Below are 7,500 nucleotides of genomic sequence, written 5' to 3'. Positions count from 1 at the left end.
CCAACCCATACCAGCACGAAAAAGTGGACGTAAAGCGCTGCTGCTACTACTGCTGATATTTCGGATCTACCCAAGGTAGAGAATGGTGTCAGCAGAAACAACAGAAATATACCGAGGAAGAATCTAAAGACGGAGTTGATGGTGGAAAGTAGACTTGGAAACAGGGGACACGTACTCCAGAGCGACTGTCAGTAATCGTGGCTGTCCATGCATATCGGCATGTCCCCTGCATCCCTCTCTCAGTCAAGGGATCCTGGTCTTGTGGGATCGTGTGTGCTGGTGTCACGGGGAAAAGCACTTTTATGTAAAGCGTTTGGCCTCAGGAAGGGCATCCAGGCGTAGAAACTTTGCCAAAACAGAGCCTGGGCAACCTTCAAGCTGGCCAGCTTCTGTTAAATCGTCTAACCCATGCCAGCATGGAGAACGGATGCTAAAAGATGATTTAAGGGGATACCCTAATGTGGATACACTATGGAGAGGAGGCAGCGAATGTGGAGGTAAAAAATAGTAACTTCAGAAAGATTACAGACGCAGAGAGAAATTTTCACTGGAATCTGTGTAGAAGATTATGGATACCAAGTCTTCAAGAAATATTAATGTGAGAAAACAAAACGGATACGGAACAACCAGGCAAAAATCTGATGAGACTTTGATACTCGGATCAATTCATATAGAACGCCGAAGACTTGGCACTAGGGGTTGCTGTAATTAAACAAATGGAGTTTTAAAATGAATATTTGTAAATTAGGGAACTATAGGCGCAGGAGTGGCTGTGTGGTAAGTAGCGGGCAAGTATCTTCTACTATAGCCTTGGGCCGATAAAGCCTTGTGAGTGGATTTGGTAGACGGAAACTGAAAGAAGCCCGTCGTATATATATGTATATATATGTGTGTGTGTGTGTATGTGTGTGTGTGTTTGTCCCCGTAACTTAGCGGTTCGGCAAAAAAAACGACAGAATAAGTACTAGGCTTCCAAAGAATAAGTCATGGGGTCAATTTACTCGTAAAAAAAACGTCAGATATTTTCTATTAGAAATTTTTCAGATAGAGTAAAAAATACCAAAATATTTTCCAGTCTTGCTTTTATATACATATGTGTATATAACTTAACTATTGAGGGAATTGAATAATTCTTATGCCCATAAGTATGCGTGTTTGGTTATGTGTATATGTATATAATATATATATTACATAATATATGTATATTCTAACGTCTTGTTGGCGTTAGGAAGGGCATCCAGCCGTAGAAACATTGCCAGATCAGACTGGGCCTGGTGCAGCCTTCTGGCTTCCCAGACCCCAGTTGAACCGTCCAACCCATGCTAGCATGGAAAGCGGACGCTAACCTAAATGATGATGATGATGATATTATATATACATATTATATATATATATATATATATATATATATATATAATATATATATATTATATATATATATATATATATATATATAATTATATATATATATATATAATATATTATATATATATATATATATATATATATATATATATATATATTATATATATATAATATAATATATTATATACACACATATACACTCACGCATATACTTTCTCAAAAATAGGCGTCTTTATGCTAGTCTAATTACGCACACCTCATTATGAAATTTTCTTTACAGTTATATCACAAAAACAGCAATGTTGTAAAAACAGTGGGTGGCCTGGGGTTGATGGTGGTGGGCGAAAGTGGAGTTTGGTTAACTTTAAAGAGAAAAACTGGTCGACGTTAGATTCATTGAAATGGGTTGAGGGTAAGAGACAGCGAGTGTTTTTGTTATTATTATTATTATTATTATTATTATTATTATTAATGGGTTTTCAGGGCGGTGGCGGCGTGGTAGTGGAAATAGAAACATCGGACTAATCGTCTTTATAACCGATTTATTTATTGTTTCTTCGTTTTCGAGTTCAGATCTCGCCGATGTTGCCTCACGTCCCGTCAGAGTTCGATACACAGGAAACACTATTAATATAGTGTACTATCTCTACAAACACGTTAACCTGTGCCAAAGCAAAAAAAAAAAAACATTATTATAGTGGATAATTATTTACATTTGACGGATATTTTGTTCTCATCCTGTTTGTTGTTAACACAACGTTTCGGTTGATATACCCTCCAGCTTTCATCAGGTGTCTTGGTGAAATTTTAAATCTTGGTTCTCATACCTCCACGCTGGAAATAGTAGCCAAAACTTGACTCTAAAACCACATTAAATTTTCATACAGCACCAGGAGAGAAGACAAAAAGGACAAAATAAACTAGCAAAGAATTACTGGATAATTCCAGATCCCGGATTTCTGACTTTGCATAAGAAATGCTTTGCCTCAAAGCCAGAAATCCGGGATCTGGAATTATCCAGTAATCTTTTGCTAGTTTATTTTGTCCTTTTTGTCTTCTCTCCTGGTGCTGTATGAACATTTAATGTGGTTTTAGAGTCTAGTTTTGGCTGCTATTTCCAGCGTGGAGGTATCTCTTAGATATCCTAAATTATAATTTTAATAATAATTATTACCTTTGAAGGTTTTTATTCCCATTTTGTGGACAACCCTAATGCTAGAAGTAGATCCGCTATGGTCTTACCACTAAAAAATGTTCTCTAGAAAATTTAGCAAACACCAGAAACGTAAGCGAGCAAGACAAATGTAAAGTAACAAAAATATAGATAAATCATAAACAATATTTCACTATTAACAGATTACGTAATTTTACTTACGCAATTTGTCCGTAGATCTTCAGTATGATCGTCCATACAAATATAATTTGTAGAACTACACACCAGACGCCCGCACGGGGTCGAACATGTATGCAGTTCTACCTGTTACACTTGTGGTTATTTTTCAAAAGTCTTCGTTTTGGCACGTTGCTGTTTCCAGCGTATCTTATGATTTCATAGACTATCTCAGTGTTTCATATTGCAGATTATTTTAATGCTTTTATCTTTGTCTGTGTCTGTTGTTAAATATTCTATTGTTTACTAGCATATAGCATCTGTTGTTGATGTTGTTATAAATACTATTGGTAGAATCTGATCTTGTTTGTACCATTGGATAGCATCTGATACACTTCTGATAAACAGACAGCATATATTATTTATTATTGGTAATTCGAGAATAAAGTTATGGCCGAATGGTTAAAAGTTCGCTTCGCAAATACAAAACTTAGGGTTCGATAATCTCAGTGGCCTCTTGGACAAGTTTTTTTGTTCTTTTATTCATTCAAGTGAGTAAAATAAGAGACAGAAACTGAACCGAAGATTCAACCTAGCTATATATTATGCCAGATGCGCATGGCTTAGTGGTAAGGTTGTTGGTTTCATGATTGTGATTTCGATTCGGGAACCGGGCGACACATTGTATTATTCTTGAGCAAAAAACATTTCATTTCACGTTGCTCCAGTTCGCCCAGCTGGCAAAAGTGAGCAATCCTGCGACGGGCTAGCGTCCCGTCCAGTGGGGATGTGTATACACCAGAGAAACCGGTCCTATTAGTTTATCTAACTAGGGAAGGAGCTTTATCTCTCATACATACATTCAGCTTGGTGGAATACGCAATATAAATAAAATAGCCCCTTGTGGGCAATAAAGAAAATAGGAATACGCAATCTGTTTACACGTTCATACGAGCAGGTTATTGTGGTTGATCGGACAATTGAATGTTCATCGTCGAAATCGACGTAGGACCCGCTATTGATAAATGTAGCAACCATATGTTGTTGTTATTAATGTTGCCTTCTTAGATGTTGTTGAGTGTTGTCGCTAATGTGTTTATTACTATTGTTTAGTTGTCATCGTTCTTTTATTGGCGTTTGTTATTGTTATTGCAGCCACTACGGTTATGAATCGTTTGCCTTAATTACATTTCCAAAGAGCTATAAAAATATAAAACACGTCGGCAGAGATGAAATAAAAAGGCAATTTGAAGTGTAGGGGTGGCGGTGTGGGTAATATTTCGATTCTCTTTCCCATCCCACCAAACAGCTTTTCATAAGCATTCATTCACTCCTACCCTATCCGTACCCTACCTTCTCTCGCTCTCGTTCTTTCAGACATTCTCGAGGCATCTTTCGATATATTCCACCAACAAATAAACATAAACAGTGAAAACCACCATCGCTATCATCACCACCACCACCGTCCACATCATCATAGCAGTAGATAAGGGTGGAAGCAGGCAAGAAATCGGTCCCACCGATACTTTGTCGTTTATTCGTGATGACGGCGGTGAAGTACCAGTGATCCTCAACAGACTTTCATCTCAGGAGTAAAGTATTAGTAATGAGAATGGTATAGTTATTGGTGGTTGTGTTGTTGATAATGACGATAAAAAGCTAACGCATTTCTACACATGTGTTATATATCAACATCCTATATTTACATATACATATGTATATATTTCTACGACGAAGAGCTATGCTCGAAACGTCATATTCCTAGTTTTCATTTTTCCCCTCTAAAACTTTCGCTGAGCGTCAAACGAATAATATTCACTCTGAACATCCCTTTGATGTTTTTGATTTTAGATTCGTCGTTCGTCATCGATTTACCTATGTCTACAATATACACATGGGTGCTGGTGCCACATAAAAAGCACCCAGTACACTGTGTAGAGTGGCTGGCGTTATGAAGGGCATCCAGCCATAGAAACTATACCAAATAAGACCATAGAACTTGGTGCAGCCCCTGGGCCTTGCCAGTTTCTTGTCAAGTCGTATAATCCAAGCCAACAACGAAAATGTATATTAAATGTTGACGATGCGTTTGTGTGTGTATATATATACATGCTTCACACCCTTCACTACTTCTTCCACTCATCGTCGAGATATTCTGTACGTACTGCGTTGACGTGTTCCACTCCATCACAGATGATTCGTTTCCACTTTCCTTTTATTCAATCACCAACGAGCGGCGCACGGTACACATTAGGCATTGATTTCATACCTTTTTTTTTCTTTTTAAATATCCCTTAACTTTGAGCTTCTGTTTACATGCACTCATCTTCATTCGGCTGAAAATAAAACAGGTTTTTGAGCCCCTTACAACCCCCCCCCCAAATCAACACAAAAAGCTGATATCACATAGTCACGGTTTTGAAGCCGGATATACCGTCTTGCTCGAGTACATCGACAATACTGTCAGTTTTATCACCGGATGTACAGTATTCTCCCGAAGCATTTCTGGTGGTAGATTCCTAGCTTATGATAAATTTACCCATGACTTGTCCAAGTTAGGGGGAGAGTACAGCTGTCTTTATTTACACCATAATTTTGGTTGCTTACTTCAGATGTTTAAAATTTTCTTTTATAGCCGCTTCTGTGGCGACTAGCATACTTTATCTCCTTATTTATATCTGTGGTAGATGTAACTACCAAGATATTGGAAATGTTCCACATTATCCAACATCTGTCCATCTGCTTGTTTACATAGTCAACCAAGCATGCAAGCAATCGTGTCCATGAATTGGTTATTCCTTATCTCTGATATTGTATTCCTTTGAGTAACAACAAGAAGCTCTAGATATTTTCAAGGAGTACAAGAAAAAACTTTAGAGTGTATACAGTAGTAGTAACCTTTAAAGATTACACATAAATCTCCAAAGAGATGATAAATATACATACACACACACACATATATATATATATAGCCGTACAGCCTTTATTTTGTATATTGTAAATTTTATTTTGGTTCAATATTCACATTTTTGTGTCGTATTTGTTTTCGTCACTGTCCCCCCAACGTTGGCTCACTCTTCTCAGCAGTTTTACGCAATCAAAAATGAACAATATTATCATTAAAAAGGCATGAAACTGTAATGACTTTTTGGGACGATAACTGACGAGGAAAGCGCATGTTCATACTGTGTGAATTTTCCGTTTGTTCCTTTGTGGTACTTCTGTTTAATTTTCGAAGCTTATATATATATATATATACACACACACATAGCTAGATAGATATACATATATAGAGAGATAGATATATACATACATCACACACACACACACACATATATATATATATATATATATATATATATATATCTATATATATATATATATATATATACATGCATACAGAATCCAGCAATGTGTATATAGACTTACTTTTCATTCCCCTCTGCACAGATTCACAAACTCTACGGGGAAAAGACAAAAATGGCAAGATGAGTTTAAAGGCAAGATGGAAGGCGGGGGTCAAGAAAGGAAGCTCAGGGCAAGACAGGAGGCGAGAGTAGGAGAGGGGTGGGGCAAAATAGGATGCGAGGGCAAGAAAGGAGGCGGGGCAACAGGAGTTGGAGCAAGAGAAGAGGCTGGGGAAGTCATGGGTGATGGTGGGGGTTAAGTCGAAGATGACGACGGGCAAGACAAAAGGCGGATCAAGTCATGGGCAAGATGGAAGGCGAAGAAAGTCGCGGGCAAAGTTTTAACAGGATGAGGGCAATAGTGGACTTCGGAAGCGGGTAGGTTCTCCGGGTACAAAACAGATTTTGTTGTTCGATTGCTGATTCTAGTTGTTTGGCCCTATGTTCTAGCAGTTTAATCAGCCACTACGTTGAGTGTCTCCTTTATATGCATGCGTATCTAAACAAACACATATACTAAACTTAATTGGCACTCCGTCGGTGACGACGAGGAAGGATTCCGGTTGATCTGATCAATGGATACAACCTGCCCGTGAAATTAACATGCAAGTGGCTGTGAACTCCACAGACACGTCTACTTTTAACGTAGTTCTCAAAGAGATTCAGCCTGATACAGAATGTGACAGAGCTAGTCAATTGAAATACAGCAGCAACGTGAAATAAAGTCTCTTGCTGAAGGTCACAACGCGCCGCCGGGAATCGAACTCACAACGTTACGATTGTGAGCCGAATATGCTAACCACTAAGCCATGCACCTTCACTCATACATATATTTACAAACATATACACACGTATACACACAACACGCTGTGTGTATGTATACATATTTTGTTGTTGTAGATGTGATATTTTCTATCGCTCTTGGCTCTCACGCAACTCTCAGACAACTAAAGACTTTAGCAGGAAAGCGAGAATAAGAAAGCGAAAATAGAAGAAACACGGATCAAATAACAACAACAATAACGATACTAATTTTTCTACCCTAGGCATAAAGGCCCGAAATTTGGTAGTGGGTGGGGGGAGCTAATCTATTACATCGACCCCAGGACTCAGCTGGTATTATTTTATTGATCCTGAAAGGATGAAAGGTGAAGCTAAAGGTGGTATTTCAACTCGAAATATAAACCCAGAATGTAAAGAAAGACGAAATACCACTAAGCATTTCGCCTGGCGTGCTAACGTTTCTTATTTCTTCATTGCCCACAAGGGTCTACACACAGAGGGGACAAACAAGGACAGACAAAGGGATTAAGTCGATTACATCGACCCCAGTGCGTAACTGGTACTTATTTAATCGACCCCGAAAGGATGAAAGGCAAAGTCGACCTCGGCGGAATT

This window comes from Octopus sinensis, unplaced genomic scaffold (genome assembly GCF_006345805.1).
Source record: "Octopus sinensis unplaced genomic scaffold, ASM634580v1 Contig12122, whole genome shotgun sequence".
Classification (NCBI taxonomy): Eukaryota; Metazoa; Mollusca; class Cephalopoda; order Octopoda; family Octopodidae; genus Octopus; species Octopus sinensis.
Note: the sequence above shows the minus strand (reverse complement) of the source record.